A 17,003-nucleotide genomic window follows, 5' to 3' on the forward strand; every position below is an offset into this window, starting at 1 on the left:
GGATTGCCTTCAGTCCAGAAGGAGGAGGCCAGTTGAGAACGGAAGAGACCTTCTTTGGATCCATCTGCAGTCCGGTATCGGTGATGAGGTAACCCAGGAAGGGGAGAGAAGACTGTTCGAAGACGCACTTCTCGTACTTGGCGTACAGACGATTCTCTCTTAGTCTTTGTAGAACCTGTTGCACGTTCTCTCGATGGGTCTGGAGGTCCGGAGAGAAGACAAGGATGTCATCCAGATATACCACCACACAGACGTAGAGAAGGTCCCGGAACACATCGTTCACTAATTCTTGGAAGACTGCTGGTGCGTTACACAGGCCGAAGGGCATCACGCAGTATTCATAGTGTCCATCGCGCGTGTTGAACGCGGTCTTCCATTCATCCCCTGAGCGGATACGGACCAGGTTGTAGGCACCCCGAAGATCCAACTTGGTGAACACACGAGCTCCTCTGAGCCGATCAAACAATTCGGGGATGAGCGGCAGGGGGTACTTGTTTTTTACGGTGATTAGGTTCAATCCCCGGTAGTCTATACATGGGCGTAGGTCGCCCTCTTTCTTCTTTACGAAGAAGAAGCCTGCTCCAGCAGGAGAGGAGGATCTCCGAATGAATCCCTTAGCCAGGCTCTCTGTGATGTACGTAGACATGGCCCTTGTTTCGGCTGGAGACAGTGGATATATCCGTCCTCGAGGTGGTGTAGTTCCCGGGAGCAGGTCAATGGCACAATCGTATGGACGATGTGGCGGAAGTACTTCGGACTCCTTCTTATCAAAGACGTCCACGAAGGACCAATAGGCTGAGGGCAGTCCCGGTAGGGACTCGGGAACCGGAGGTCGCCGGATAGGTTGTATGGTCTTCAGACAGGTCTCATGGCAAGAAGACCCCCATCGAGTGATATCGCCAGTGCCCCAGCTGACGGAAGGCTCGTGTGTCCGCAACCAAGGAAGGCCCAGCAGGATTTGATGTGACATATGTGGGAGCACGTAGAGAGCGATGGTCTCGGTGTGCAGAGCACCGATACGCAGTTCCAGCGGCTTGGTGATCCAGGAGATGGTGTCAGAGAGGGGTCTCCCATCCACAGAAGCAATCACCAGAGGTTTGGCGAGTGGAGTAACAGGCACCTGGTACTTGTCCACAGTGGCCTGCTGGATGAAATTGCCTGCTGCCCCAGAATCGAGGTACGCCTCAGCCGTAAAACCACGTCTCTCCCGTTGTCACTTGCACAGTCCATGTAACTGGGTCTGAGAGAGTCCCAGCACCTAGGGTGGCCTCTCCTACCAACCCTAGGCTTTGGAGTTTCCCGGTCTTTCTGGGCAGGCGCGTAGCAGGTGTGTGCCCTCTCCGCAGTAGAAGCAGAGACCCTGGGCGAGCCGCTCTGCTCGACGTTGTTCAGACTGTCGTACACGGTCGATCTGCATGGGCTCATGGACGGAGACACCAGAGGCCGTTGACTGGAGTACGGCGGGCTTCTGTGGAGGAGAGGAATGTCTTACCGGATGTCTCTCACGGGACACCTCTTTGGACCGTTCCTGAAAGCGTATGTCCACTCGAGTCGCTAGGGTAATCAGGGCGTCCAGGGTGGACGGTACGTCACGTCCAGCCAGCTCATCTTTGATTCGACCTGAGAGACCTTCCCAGAAGGCGGCGGTTAGGGCCTCGTTATTCCACCCGAGTTCTGAAGCCAAGGTGCGGAAACGGATGGCGTATTGACCCACCGTCAGAGGTCCCTGACGTAACCGGAGAAGAGATGAAGCAGATGCGGAGGCGCATCCGGGTTCGTCAAAGGTGCTGCGAAAGGCCTGCAGAAACTCCTGGAGGTTCTTGGTCATAGGGTCCTCCTTCTCCCACAAGGGGTTCATCCACGCCAGTGCCTCGCCCTCTAGGTGAGACATGATGAAGGCGACCTTGGCTTGGTCGGAGGCAAACAAATGTGGCAGCTGCGTGAACTGGAGGGAGCATTGGTTTATGAATCCCCTGCAGGTCTTGGGGTCTCCGGCGTACCGGGGTGGTGAGGCCAAACGAAGTCTGGAAGTATCTGAAAATGTCGCCACGGGAGCTGGAGCCGTGGATTGACTAGTGGAAGCCCGGGATGCTGAAGACGTAACTGCCTCTTGTAGCGTGTTCAGGCGGGCGTCCACAGAAGACATGAATTGCAACATGCGGGTCTGAGTCTCACGCTGGCGTTGGAGTTCCTCCTGTACGGCTGCTAGTGCTGCAGCGGGATCCATGGCCTGTTCTTACTGTTAGGTCCAGATGGACGGGCAGACCCGGGAGGTGGATCCACTGGGCCGAACTCCCCGATGAGGGAAAGGAGTCCGGTAGCCGGAGCACTTTAGGTAGCAGGACAGTCCGTGCACTGGAACACAATGGAGAAGTCCCTGGGACCACGAGGTTACTGATGGTGGTCCGGGTGACGGAGCTCAGGTTCGGAAGCCGAGATGATGTCAGGCGGGGTCCGGAACCGTTGGAGCAAGATGACGGGTCACCGCAGGGAACCGAGATGGTACGGACTGTCAGGATGGCAGATGGGCAGCGTTCGGGGTTCGAGACACAGCAGAACCGGATGGCGATGCAGGATCGGCTCTAGAAGACAGAGAGGTAAGTATCTCACAGAACACAAGGAGACCTGACTCCTAGCTTGGGAAAACACGAAGAACAGGCCCCGCTCCCTTGGACATTAACCCCCTTTATACCCTGTACCTGTGTGCCTCATTTCCTGTCAGTGGACACTGGCCCTTTAAGAAAGGGTCAGTGACCGCGCGTGCGCCCTAATGCGCATGCGCGCGGCCCGGGTGCCAGAAGCCATGGCAGGAAGCTGAGTGGAGGACGCAGGAGAGCCGGCCAGGGACTGGGAAGCCGACGGGCGCCGGGAGCGGGGACCAGGAGGCCTGGGGAGCGCGGACACCGGAGGCTGGAGAGCGGGAAGCGTGGCAGGTGAGCCAGGGAGCGGAGCAGAGGACCCGGGGAGCGGAGCAGAGGACCCGGGGAGTGGAGCAGAGGACCCGGGGAGCGTGACAGATATTTGCAGCACGTCTGCCTGCATTGCACACTCAAACTCATTGTTACTAAGCCATTATAGTAGCAAACACTGAGTGAACTTAGAGGCATCCTAAACGTGGCTATTGGACTTTTGTATTGTCCCAGTAGTGCAAAGATATTTGCAGCACGTCTGCCTGCATTGCACACTCAAACTCATTGTTACTAAGCCATTATACTAGCAAACACTGAGTGAACTTAGTGGCATCCTAAACGTGGCTATTGGACTTCTGTATAGTCCCACTAGTGCAAAGATATTTGCAGCACGTCTGCCTGCATTGCACACTCAAACTCATTATAACTAAGCCATTATGCTAGCAAACACTGAGTGAACTTAGTGGCATCCTAAACGTGGCTATTGGACTTCTGTATAGCCCCACTAGTGCAAAGATATTTGCAGCACGTCTGCCTGCATTGCACACTCAAACTCATTATAACTAAGCCATTATGCTAGCAAACACTGTGTGAACTTAGTGGCATCCTAAACGTGGGTATTGGACTTCTGTATAGTCCCACTAGTGCAAAGATATTTGCAGCACGTCTGCCTGCATTGCACACTCAAACTCATTGTTACTAAGCCATTATACTAGCAATTTATGCTGCCAGTTTAAGGGCCGTAGTTGCATTGTCAGGGATATTTATTCTTTATTATTCTGCTGTTAATATAGCTAGACCACCGCTGCAATCTACACCACCTCTCAATTTTTACTACCACATTTTCAGTGCACAATCTTGTAGCAATCAACATGAGTGGCAAAATGACAGATGCTGGTGGAAAAGGGAAGAGGCGTGGTAGAAAAGGAAAAAAAGGGTTTGTCCGTGGGGAAGGTGGCAAAGCTCCATTAACATCTGCTGAAGATAGACCATCTACCAGCAAAAGTAAGATGTCTACTACTTACCGTGGACAATCCGATATGCTCCCTTTTTTACGGACACAAACAACAGGAACAAAGGTAGATGATGGCCAAAAAAGGAAAATGCTTGAATGGATCTCAAGTGGTCCAACAAGTGCCCTCTCAGCCACTTCAAGTACCGCATCCAAAAAACACCAGTCCTCTGAGTTGTCATCCCAATCAAACTTGCTTTCTCCGAGCTCTGAAGTCTCCATCAGCCCTGCACAGTATGGTGGAACTGAGATGGCTGAGTCTGCAGAGCTGTTCAGTCACACTATAGCCTGGGAATCAGAGGTCTGCTCCCAAGCTACAGTGAGTACAGACCAGGAAATGGTCTGCAGTGATGCCCAGAACCTTTGAGACTCTGATTCAGGCCGTGAGGACTAGGTTTCTGAGCATAATGTTGACCCTTTGTCACAAACTGTAACACCTGTGGTTATAGACAATGAGGAACATACTGATGACGATGAGACGCAGATACCAGATTGGGATGACAACTTAAATATTCGGTCAGGGCAAGAAGAGGCTCGGTCTGAGGGTGAGGGGAGTGCAAACACAACAATTGATGATGAAGTTCTAGATCCCACCTACTGTCAACCCACAGTCAGGCACTCGAGGAGGTCAACAGAGGCGGTGTAAGGAGGATGCAACCGACGACGAAGTTACCTTGCACCTTCCTGGACAGAGTCGGAGCACTGGTAGCACGTCTACAACTGCATCATCAGCCACCACTCTGCCTCTGAGCACTAGTCGGGGGGGCTCAGCAGGTCGCATGCCCTCTAGGCCTTGCCTAGCCTGGTCCTTTTTTGACATAGAAAAAGATCGCCCAAATTATGTGATGTGTAAAATTTGTCGTGATTCTGTTAGTAGAGGTCAAAACCTCAGCAGTTTGACAACTTCTTCCATGAATCGTCACATGAATAAATATCATAGGTCCCAGTGGGAAGCTCACCATGCTGCAATGCGGCCTAGCGGAGCGAACCATCCACGGCCTGCCCCTTCCAGTGCATCCGCGCGCTCTTCATCTTCTAGGACTGTGGGGACAGCTGTCACACCTGGTTTTCCACGCACAACTTCCACCACTGTAACCGCAACAGGCAGTTTGCTTGGTAGGTCGTCAGTTGGTTTGGAAGGGGAAACAAGTGCGTGTGTACAGCTCTCTCAGACATCGATAGCACCAACGTTGGATGAAGGCAACATCATGTCTACGCCTGCACTTTCCTCCCATACCTGCATTTTTCCAGGGACACCCTACTCAACACCGTCTACACACAGCAGCCAGATCTCTGTCCCTCAGATGTGGACAGATAAAAGGCCATTTCCTGCGACCCATGACAAAGCTAAGAGGTTGACTCTATCCCTCTGTAAGCTCTTGGCTACCGAAATGCTGCCTTTCCGCCTGGTGGACACACAAGATTTTAGAGACCTTATGTCTGTCTCTGTGCCCCAGTACCAGATGCCAAGTCGCCACTACTTCTCTAAGAAAGGTGTGCCCAGCGCTACACCAGCATGTCGCACATAACATCACTGCTTCCTTTAGAAACTCTGTGTGTGAACGGGTGCATTTCACCACCGATACCTGGACCAGTAAGCATGGACAGGGACATTACATGTCGCTGACTGGGCACTGGGTAACTATGGTGATAGATGGTGAAGGGTCTGCTGCACAAGTCTTGCCGTCCCCACGACTTGTGTCAATCCTCTGTCTGTCCAAGTTCCGCCACTGCTTCTGCCTCCTCCACTTCATCTGTGTCCTCTACCGCCGCCCCAAGCCTGCCTGGTCAGGCCACCAGCGTTCTCACTGCGCAGAAGGAATCACGCACCCCTCATTACTATGCTGGCAGCAGAGCGCACAGGCATCAGGCGGTCTTTAGCTTGACATGTCTTGGGAATAAGAGTCACACAGCTGAGGGGTTGTGGTCAGCTCTGCGGTCCGAGTTTAATAAATGGTTGTCTCCACTCAACCTGCAGCCTGGTAAGGCCGTGTGCGACAATGCTGCAAACCTGGGTGTGGCCCTTCGCCAGGGCAAGCTGACACACGTGCCTTGTATGGCTCACGTGTTGAACCTTGTTGTCCAGCAATTTTTAACACACTATCTCGGCCTAGATGGCCTTCTGACCAGGGCACGAAAACTGTCTGCTGACTTCCGCCGTTCAACCGCCGCAGCTGAGCGACGCTCCAGAAGTCTTTCGGCCTGCCGGTTCATCGCCTGAAATGCGATGTGGCGACACGCTGGAATTCGACTCTCCACATGTTACAGCGACTGTGGCAACACCGCCGAGCCCTGGTGCAATACGTCATGACGTATAGCCTGGGCCAACGAGATGCAGAGGTGGGGCAGATCACCCTGATGGAGTGGTCTCAGATCAAGGACCTATGCACCCTTCTGCACAGTTTCGACATGGCGACGAATATGTTTAGCGCTGACAATGCCATTATCAGCATGACAATTCCAGTCATTTACATGCTGGAGCACACGCTAAACACTATTCGGAGTCAGGGTGTGGGACAACAGGAAGGGGAGGAACTACAGGAGGATTCATATGCGCAAGGGAAAACAACATCACCAAGGTCCAGACGTTCATCATCACCAACGCGGCAGGCATGGGACCATGGGGGACAGGGATCAACAAGGGCGCATGGTAGCAGGCGAAATGTTGAGGAAGGTGCAGGAGAACATGACGAAATGGAGGACGAACTGTCCATGGACATGGAAGACTCAGCGGATGAGGGAGACCTTGGTCAAATTTCAGTTGAAAGAGGTTGGGGGGAGATGTCAGAGGAAGAAAGAACGGTTAGCACCTCTATGCCACAAACACAGCGTGGACTTGGTCCGCATGGCTGCGCAAGACACATGAGTGCCTTCTTGTTGCACTACCTCCAACATGACCCTCGTATTGTCAAAATTAGAAGTGATGATGACTACTGGCTTGCCACACCATTAGATCCCCGGTACAAGTCCAAATTTTGTGACATAATTCCAGCCATAGAAAGGGACGCACATATGCAGGAGTATCAGCAGAAGCTGTTACTCGATCTTAGCTCAGCTTTTCCACCAAACAACCGTGCAGGTGCAGGGAGTGAATCTCCCAGTTGTAACTTGACAAACATGGGACGGTCTCGTCATCTCCAACAGTCTACCCGTACCAGTAGCACCGTATCTGGTGCTGGTAACAGCAATTTTATTGAATCTTTTCATAATTTTTTTAGACCCTCCTTTGCAAGGCCACTTGAGACAACAAGTCTGACACATAGTCAACGGCTGGAGAGGATGATACAGGAGTATCTCCAAATGAACATCGATGCCATGACTTTGCAAATGGAGCCTTGCTCATTTTGGGCTTCAAATCTTGAAAAATGGCCAGAGCTCTCCAGTTACGCCTTGGAGATTTTGTCGTGTCCAGCTGCCAGCGTTGTCTCTGAACGTGTCTTCAGTGCTGCTGGGTGTGTGCTGACAGATAAGTGTTACATCTCGTGGCTCTCCTGAGGCAAGGACTGAGGCAGTCTCCCATTCCTTGCCTGCCACGAGCACTCCTGTTCAGCAGCGCCAAAGGTCTGCCAGACTGCGCAGTGTGCAGGAGATAACTTCTCAGAGAGTCAGCAGAAGGGTGACACCTAGTGGTTCTCCTGTTACAAGGAGTGAAGCGGTCTCCCATTCCTGGCCTGCCGCAGACTCTCCTGCTCAGCAGCCCCGAAGGTCTGCGAGGCTGCGCAATGTGCAGAGGTTTACTGCTCAGGGAAGCAGTGAGACTTCCGTTGTCTCTGCACATTGTGAGACCGAGGATCACGCCTCAATTTCCCAGAGGCAGGAGGGTGAGCATGTGCAATGCGTGGTGGGTTCTGATTCGCCCACTGACGTCACACGGCTTGATGACAAGGCTGGTGATGTGGTGAATCCTGACTGGCCAGGCTGGGACGTCGTGGACCCTGATTGGGTCAAGTCCGTCATCTCCGCCTCGCGCCCGCCCTTGGGTGGAACGACACCTCCTTAAAAGCTCCTCCTGCCATCATGGCGGCGCGCGACCGTCCTTCTATGTTTGGATGTCTGGCAGCGTGCTGCCACGCCACTGCTCAGGCATTACTGTCTTATGTGGGCTTGGCCCTTGCTGCTTAGGCAGCCCCTGGTTTGCAGGCCGTGTTCCTGCCTTGCTGCTCCGGCAGCATCCCCTTCAACAGGCCGTGTTCCTGTCCCAGGTGAGCTCCTCAAGTCTCCACCGGACTCACCTGGTTATTGAAAGCACACGTGCGTGGGCACCTCTGTGCTACCCTCGTGCCATATTCTCGTGACTTCCACTGGCACACGTGCGTGGGCACCTCTGTGCTTCCCCGTGCAACAGGTACACTGAGCCATGAGATCCGTGCCATACAACCCTCACGGGTTAGGGCAGATCGGTGTACATAGATCGTCTGTGACATTCCAGACGATCGCTAGCAGCAACCCGCTCACTCTTCACCCACCATAGAGGCGGTCCCTTACACCGCACAGTGGACCTTGACCGGCGGAAGCTGTCCATTTCCCATCTTGGCACGCTTCCCCGGGTCCCCCTCGTAACAGATAAGTGCACGCGTCTGTCCAGTGACAATGTGGACAGACTAACGTTCATCAAAATGAACAAGTCATGGATCCACAAGGAATTTACTACCCCTTTGTCATCCTGGGGAGAGTAAATGCTTGTGGATTTGGAATGTGCTTGATGCAAATCAAAACATCCTGTTTGCAACTAGGGCACAAGTGCTGCCACTGATGGGGTGTCTGTGGGGCACAATTTTTGGAAAAAAGGGAGACTCCGCTTGGAGTAACCCTTACTTACAGTGTTTTTAAAAATGATCCAAGATGCATACAGCTGGGATCAGCAAAGACTTTGCTACCTACCCCGGTGTCATCCTGGGGACGGTTAAGAATGGCGTATTTTTGAATGTGCTTGATGCAAATCTAGCTGTGAAGTGTACAACTAGGGCACAAGTGCTGCCACTGAATGGGTGGGTGTGTGTGGGGCACAATTTTTGGAAAAAAGGGACACTCCGCTTGGAGTAATCCTTGCTTACATTGTTTTAAAAAATGATTCAAGATGCATACAGCTGGGATCAGGAAAGACTTTGCTACCTACCCCGGTGTCATCCTGGGGATGGTTAAGTATGGCGTATTTTTGAATGTGCTTGATGCAAATCTAGCTGTGAAGTGTACAACTGGGGCACAAGAGCTGCCACTGAAGGGGTGGGTGTGTGTGTGGCCCAATTTTTAGATAAAAGGGAGACTCCGCTTGGAGTCACCTTGCGGTGTTTAACATGATTTTAGAAGGGCGTGCCATGCCTATATCTGTGTCTCCTCCTCTTTTTCCTTGTCCAGCTCTTTTGTTTTCGCATGAGTATATGTCCTTGTCACTTTCCCATGTGTTTGTGTTGTCAGTTGTTTGTCACCATTTGGACACCTTTGAGGGTGTTTTCTAGGTGTTTTTATGTGTTTGTGATTGCCTGCCATTGTTTCCTATTGCAGTTCGAGTTCGGTTCGTCGAACGTTCGACGAACCGAACTCGAACGGGACCTCCGTTCGGCGAACCGACCTCGAGCCGAACCGCGACCGGTTCGCTCATCTCTAGTCAGGATTGGCCCTCACAGTGCCAGACCAGCAAACATGGATGAGGGCACAACAAGGTTCAGGCAGGTGGTGTTTAAATAATGATGCCTTGGAGCAGGAGGCGGTGGCTGTGTGTGAGCAAGCACCAAACTGAATTTTGATGGCGACAGAAGGAATTTGCAAACCACACTGGGCGTGCACGGCATGGTGGCGGTCAACCACCTGACCAGTAAACGAAAAAAGGAGGGGAGCCAGCACTGCTTATGAATGGCATGCAACAATGAAGAAATAAAAAGTGTAATATTCACAAATTTATTCCTACTGTAACAATTCAATGAGATTTTTTGCAAATGATTGATCAATGATTTGAGCCCCCCTGCCCCGTCACGGCAAATCTCTATAGGGGGGTCCCTAACGCTATATTATAAATTACTATGTACCATAAGGTCTCATATAATGAGCAGGACCATATGAAAACACCACTTAACCGAGACATGTCTGAACCGCTCCCATGCTGCCAGCAAAATTTATGTTGGTGCCTGTTCACATACAGCCACCGCCTCCTGTTCCATAGGCATTATTACTTAAGCACCACCTGCCTGGGGCTGTTCCGCCCTTCATCCATGTCTGCTGGTCTGACACTGTGGGGGCTAGTTCTGACATTGTGCTGGTGTGTGTGGTTCTGCCGCACGCACTAGCACCTGGACTGCCCTTCTACTCGCAGTTGTCAGCCCTTGCAGCATGGGGGCGGTTCTGACACTTCTCAGGTAGGTGATGTTCTCATATGGTCCTGAGCATTACACGAGACCTTATGGTACGTATGTATATTATAACTGTAGTGTAGGGACCCCCCTTATAGAGATTTGTCGTGACGGGGCAGGGGGGCTCAAATCATTGATCAATTATTTGCCAAAAATCTCATTGAATTGTTACAGTAGGAATGAATTTGTGAATATTACACATTTTACTTTTTCATTGTTGCATGCCACTCATAAGCAGTGCTGGCTCCCCTCCATTTTCCATCCAGGACTGTATGCAGGAGTTTTTTGCCTCCCAAAAAAATTATGTGGGCTTCGCCATGTTATTGTATGCTAGCCAGGTACAGCAGGCAGCTACGGGCTGCCCTCAACCCCCAGCTGCCTATTTATACTCGGCTGGGAACCAAAAATGTGGGGAAGCCCTTTTTTTTTAATTATTTCATGAATTTCATGAAATAATTTAAAAAAAAATAACGTGGGCTTCGCCCAATTTTTGTGTCCAACCAGGTACAACTAGGCAGCTGGGGATTGGAATCTTCAGCGCAGGGTGCCCAAGCTTTCTGGGCACCCCTGCTGAGAATTGCAGTTCTCAGTCACCCCAAAAAATGGCGCTTTCATAGAAGCGCCATCTTCTGGCGCTGTATCCAACTCCTCAGCTGCCCTGGTGATAGGTGGCTCGCTGGGTAATAATTGCGTTAGGGCTAGCTGTATATTATCAACGTGCCCTAAGCCTGAAATTTATGGTGTCACGCCATTATTAGACATGGCCACCATGAATTTCTAGAACATATAAAAAAACACAACACACAGAAAAATATTTGTATTAGAAATAAAACAGAACACAATTAGTGACTCCATGTTTATTGAAATAAAGAACCCCCCTCCGCAGTAATCCTTGGTCAAGGGTCCCGTGCTGTCCAATCCGGATCCAATATCATCTGATCGGTTTACTGGAAGGCAAAGCGATCAGATGATGTGTCATGTTCAAGGGCCTGAATCACATGACACAGCAGCTAATTGTATAAATGGGTTTTATCCAATCAGCTGATCGATCAGTGCAAAAAAACAAAACAAACTAGACACTTCTGTGCAGACTCCTGTACGACAGCAGCAGCTGATAGTTTAGCCGGCCATGCGGTAAAAAGCTAGCTTCACCGCTCGACTTATAGTGTCAGCTGATTCCGTCAGGTGACCGCATCAGCTGATCATCGCCAGGTCTGAGAGCGCGAAAAGAGAGACAAGAGAGAGAGAAAAGAGAGGTAGAAAAGAGAGAGAAAAGAGAGAGAAAAAAGAGAGACAAGAGAAAAGAGAGGGAGGGAGAGAGAGAGAGAAGAGAGGAGAGAGAGAGGAGGAGAGAAGAGGGAGAGGAAAGAGGGGGAAGAGAGAAGAGAGAGAGAAGAGAGAGAGAAGAGAGAGAGAAGAGAGAGAAGAGTGAGAGGAGAGAGAAGAGAGAGGGAGAGAGAAAAGAGAGAGAGAGAGAGGAGAGAGAAGAGAGAGAGAAAAGAGAAGAGAAGAGAAGAAAAAAGAAGACAAGAGAAGGGAAGAGAGAGATCACACGCAGGCACTACTACCTGAGTGAAGTCTCCAGTGACAGCGCGGCTCACGTCAGTTGCTGCCTGGAGCTGACACAGAGCGCTCGTGTTCTACGGCACTCCCTGTCAGCTTCATGTAGCAGAGCTGAAAGCGTCGTGTGGATTACTTCGGACCTGGATTGTTGTTTGGGGATTAATAAAGAGGTAAGTGAGGGTATTTTTTTGTCTTTTATTCCAAATATAGGATTTTTCGTTGTGTGTGTTTATTTACTTTCACTTACACGTTAATCATGGATGGTATCTCGGGGAGACGCCTGTCATAATTAACCTAACCTTATTACCTCAATTGCCAGCGCACCAGGATAATTCGAGATGAGCCGGGTAGAGTCCCGGGACTGTCGCATGTAATGGTTGCGGCAATTCCGGGTGGCTGCTGGCTGATATTGTTTGGGTGGTGGGCTCCCCATAACGTGGTGCTCCCATCCTGACAATACCAGCCTCCAGCTGTGTGGCTTTATCTTGGCTGGTATCAAAATTGGGGAGAACCGCAGTTTTTTTTTTTTAATTATTTATTTATTTATTTTACTGCACGATATAGACCCGCCAGCGGCTGTGATTGGTTGCAGTGAGACAGCTGTCACTGAGCGTGGGGGCATGTCTGACTGCAACCAATCATGGGTGCCGGTGGGCAGAGAAAGCAGGAAATACCAGATTGAATAATGAGTGCCAGCCATTTTCAAAAGAGGAAAAGCCCCCGGAGCTTTGTGACAGCTGTGCAGCACCGCGCCCATGATCGGTGAGTAGGAAAGAGAGAGGGATTGTGCTGGGGATGCAGGACGCATGCAAATACACAACGTCCGCACATAGCCTTACTGTGAAAAGCCACGCTTTTGGTGATCGAACCGTTATCGAACAGTAACTTGAACGGCCGAACTTGAAGCAAATCGTTCGAGTTCGTCGAACGACTCGAACACCGCCCAAATTCAAAATTCACTCGAATTTGAAATTGGCGAATGGTTCGAATCGAACATCGCTCATCTCTACGCGCAAGGTACCATCATGTGGAACTAGCCTAATTGCAGATTCAAGTTCAGGCTAATTAATCTCATGTTTGTTCTTTGTAGAAAAACCCTGCAGTTTGACAAAACAAAAGTAGCAGTCATCACTATGATTTTTGAGTTCACTCCAAATCATGGGAACAGCAAATGGCATAGCCACTTTCCTCATATTCAACCGATCACGTAGACCATTTGAACAACTTGAACATATCACATGGGGGGCCCAGCATACATTGAAAATGCAGAAATATTGTAAAAACAAAAATATTTCTATCTCAGAAACTTTATGTGATAAAGCAAAACTAAGCATATTTTTGGAATCAGCACATCAGACTCCATAAAACAGACATATTACCTTTGCTGATAATTATTTTTGTGTTAACCAGTGTAATCAGAGAAGGTTGTTATTGTGTAGTTTGGCACAGACACCTGCAGAAAATAAAAAAAACAATATCTATGTAATGTGTGAACACTGTCTTACTGACACAAAAAAACCCTCAACATTTCATTTAGTGAAGACTAAGTGAAAATGAGAAAGATCGGGCTGCTACGACTATGAATGAATGAACAAAAAATAAATCCAGGGGTCCTAACTAGAGATGAACATAGCACACAGATGACGTTACTCCAGCTCTGGAATATCAAAGGCCAAGCCAGGGACACCAGAAGGTAAGGGATTCACAGCCTCCTGCCCAGCCACCAGGTACCACTGCCCTGGATCAGATTCACATGAATCGATCAGCTCATTTCTAATCCCGTTCTGAATGCAGTGGGAGAGTCTTGGATTTAGTTCTACTCCCTTCAGTCTCGGGCGTCTGCTGAATATACCTCATTGCAACTGCCTTGCTGAGATCTCTCCGGCCAGGGTAGATGGAATGGCAAATAGTTGTGACTTGAGGTGTGGCTAGGGACGTGGTCAAAATTTGCCATGGTGTATGTAGCATAATTTATCCATCAATTGAAAGACAAGATCCATTATGGTACATAAATCTTCAAATATATTTATACTTGACCATGATCCCAACTCATGACATTTTACTTACAAATGACCACTGGTCACTATTAGACGTATCAGGTCTAAAGATTAGACAACCACATGTATGTAGAAAAAGTTATATAACAAATCTTTATTTATATTCATTATAGTTAGAACACACAAATAGTCAGACAGTGTCAATTAAAATCATGTGCAAGGCTGTGAATAAAAACTAACCAGGGCAGCGTTGTCAATTATACAATCCTGATCTACGATTTATGGCTGGGCGAGTATGCAGAATGGTCACATTACAGTTTACATAACAGCATCACAAGGTAACCAGATCACATTATAAATGCACACTTATACGAAAATACTTGTATATATGCTTCATGATGCACTGATTATTCATAAATACAGTACAGTAGAGGAGGAGGTTAATTCAATCAAGCAGTTAGTGCATATAATTTTAATGCATTGGATGGATTTAACCAAACAGTCAGGAATATACAGTAATTGGGATCAGGATGACAAATTGAGAGCAAACTTCATAGATCAAGTGATCTGACCTGTGTTGCACACTTATAGCGATCCCACTGTCAATAGCATTATCGTATGTATAAGGGTGATTGGGCTGAATGAATCCACTCAAATAGCCCATTAGTCAGTGGGATCAATATAATAAACATCAAAGGCCAGTCACCACCATTCATATATAGTCAGATCATACCGACCCGCTGTTGCCATAAGTGTCACGACCACACTGCCCTGCACCTCAACGCGTTTCGCCGCAGGCTTCATCCAGGAGGTGCAGGGACAGTGAGGAGGGCACTATTTATGGACCACAGATGTACTAAACCTGTGTATGTCGGCGCACGCCGTCCGGTCTCTCCATTGCCCATTGCGGCGCCCGGGGTCCCGGAAATCACACTGCACATGCACGCAATGTGTGAATCTGATTGGACACCAGGAGGCACGGGGAGAGAGGAGGTGAAACGGGCGGTGCACGCACACACAGTGCAGCTGTAGCAGACATATTAGATATGGGCAGAAGTGAGGGCAAACCGTTTACAAACATAAAGGATATACATTAAGTCAATTTTAAACATATAGAACCGGTTTGCAATAGACATAGACAGTAGTATTAATATAATTGTGCCTTAGATACACAAATAGGCCCAATAATTATATAATATGCTGCTAAGCTATACAATTGTTTAAAGGTGGCGTTATGTGGTCCAATGATGTTATCCAGATTCAAATTGACAGATTTTGATGCCAATCATCATTGCCCTGTTGAATAAAACATAACAAATATGATATACATTTAAAATGCAGTGATAGGGATAGGTTAAAACAGTCACAGTTTCCCATGAGTAAGTATGAAAACTACAAAAAGGGTTTAAAGCTGATTACATCGTTCAACCCCTTGGGTTTAACTGTATCCAAAAGGGTGATCCACTTTGCCTCTCTTTGAGCAAGGATATTTTTGTAGTTTCCACTCCTGGTCCCTAAACAGATTTTATCAATCCCCCTGAATTTAAGGAGTCTCCAGTTATTACCATGGAATTCTCTGAAATGCTTGGGAATATTCTTCAGAGCCTCCACTTCTTCTTTGCCTGTGGCCTTAATGGCATTTTTGATGTCTCTGATATGCTCCATTATTCTCACCCTGAACTCTCTAGACGTTAGGCCCACATATATGAGCCCGCAAGGACATATGGTCCAGTAAATAACTCCAGTCATGCGACAGTTATTGAAATGTAGGATCTTGTAAGTCACCGTGTTGTTAAAAGTAAAGAATTCACATGATTTTGTTATTTGTGCACAAGCTCCACAATCCCCACAGGGATATGATCCCCATTTTGGACCCCTAGTATTTCCAAAGAAATTACTGGGGGGTGGGGTATAGTGGCTGTGCACGACTAGATGCTTTATTGTTTTTTATTTTCTAGGGGTTATTGCTGGTTTTGTGGTAAGAATGGGCATCAGGTCACTATCAGATAAAAGGATAGACCAGTATCGCTCTATGATTTTCGTCATCTCTCACCATTGTGCATGGTATGATGTAATGTATCTTACCTTTTCATCTTCATTTCTGGTGACTGTCTTGAAGAGCTGGGATCAAGGGGTTTCTTTAGCTCGCATGTAGCCTTTTTGTATAGAGTCCTCCCTGTAATGGTGAGATTGAAAACGCCTTTTTAGGTCATCCGCTTGGCTTTCAAGTAAAGCATTGGTGGAACAGATACGTTTAGCACATAGAAACTGACCTGTAGGCACAGCTCTAATTGTCTGTGTCGGATGGGAGGACCTTGCACTGAGTAGAGAATTGACGGCAGTTTTCTTCCGATGGACATCCGTTAGAAGTGTTCCATCAGACCACTTCGACACCCTGACATCAAGGTACTCAATGCTTTCTTTGCTGTACGTTTAAGTGAGCCTGATGTTAAGCTTGTTATTATTGAGTTCCTCGATGAACTGTTTCAACTGGTGGATCTCGCCCTCCCAAATCATAAATGCGTCATCTATAAAACGCACCCACATATGGACTGCGCCAGATGAAGTAGATGGAATATCAATAGACCGCTCCCACCACCCAAGAAAGAGGTTGGCATATGAGGGCGCACAAGACGCCCCCATTGCGGTCCCCCTCTCCTGGAGGTAGTAGCAGTCCTTGAACAAAAAGTAATTATGATTTAAAACAAATTTCAGTAATGTGAGGAGGAGATCCACCAGTTGACTGTCCATATCCGACATTCTCAAATAGAATTCGGCCGCCCGTATTCCATTCTGAGGGGCTATAGATGTATAGAGGGACTGGACATCTATGGTGACCATAATCATATCAGCTTCCATAATCAAGTCCTCCAATAGGTTAAGGAATTCTGTAGAGTCCCTAATATAGGAAGGCAGTGTAATCACACTCTTTTTGAGGTAATGGTCCAGAAACTCACAGACAGGTTTGCACAAACTATTGTTTCCAGACACTATGGGTCTCCCTGAGGGGCATTTGATATCTTTATGTACCTTAGGTACAAAATATATAGTTGGTATAAAAGGATGTTCTTGGATGAGACCCTCAAAAATAGATTTAGGGATGGTCCCTTCATCATATGCTTTTTGGAGTAATGCAATTAGCTCCATGTTAAATCTTGTAGTGGGATTCCCCTCCAGT

The sequence above is a fragment of the Anomaloglossus baeobatrachus genome, chromosome 1 (assembly GCF_048569485.1).
Source record: "Anomaloglossus baeobatrachus isolate aAnoBae1 chromosome 1, aAnoBae1.hap1, whole genome shotgun sequence".
Classification (NCBI taxonomy): Eukaryota; Metazoa; Chordata; class Amphibia; order Anura; family Aromobatidae; genus Anomaloglossus; species Anomaloglossus baeobatrachus.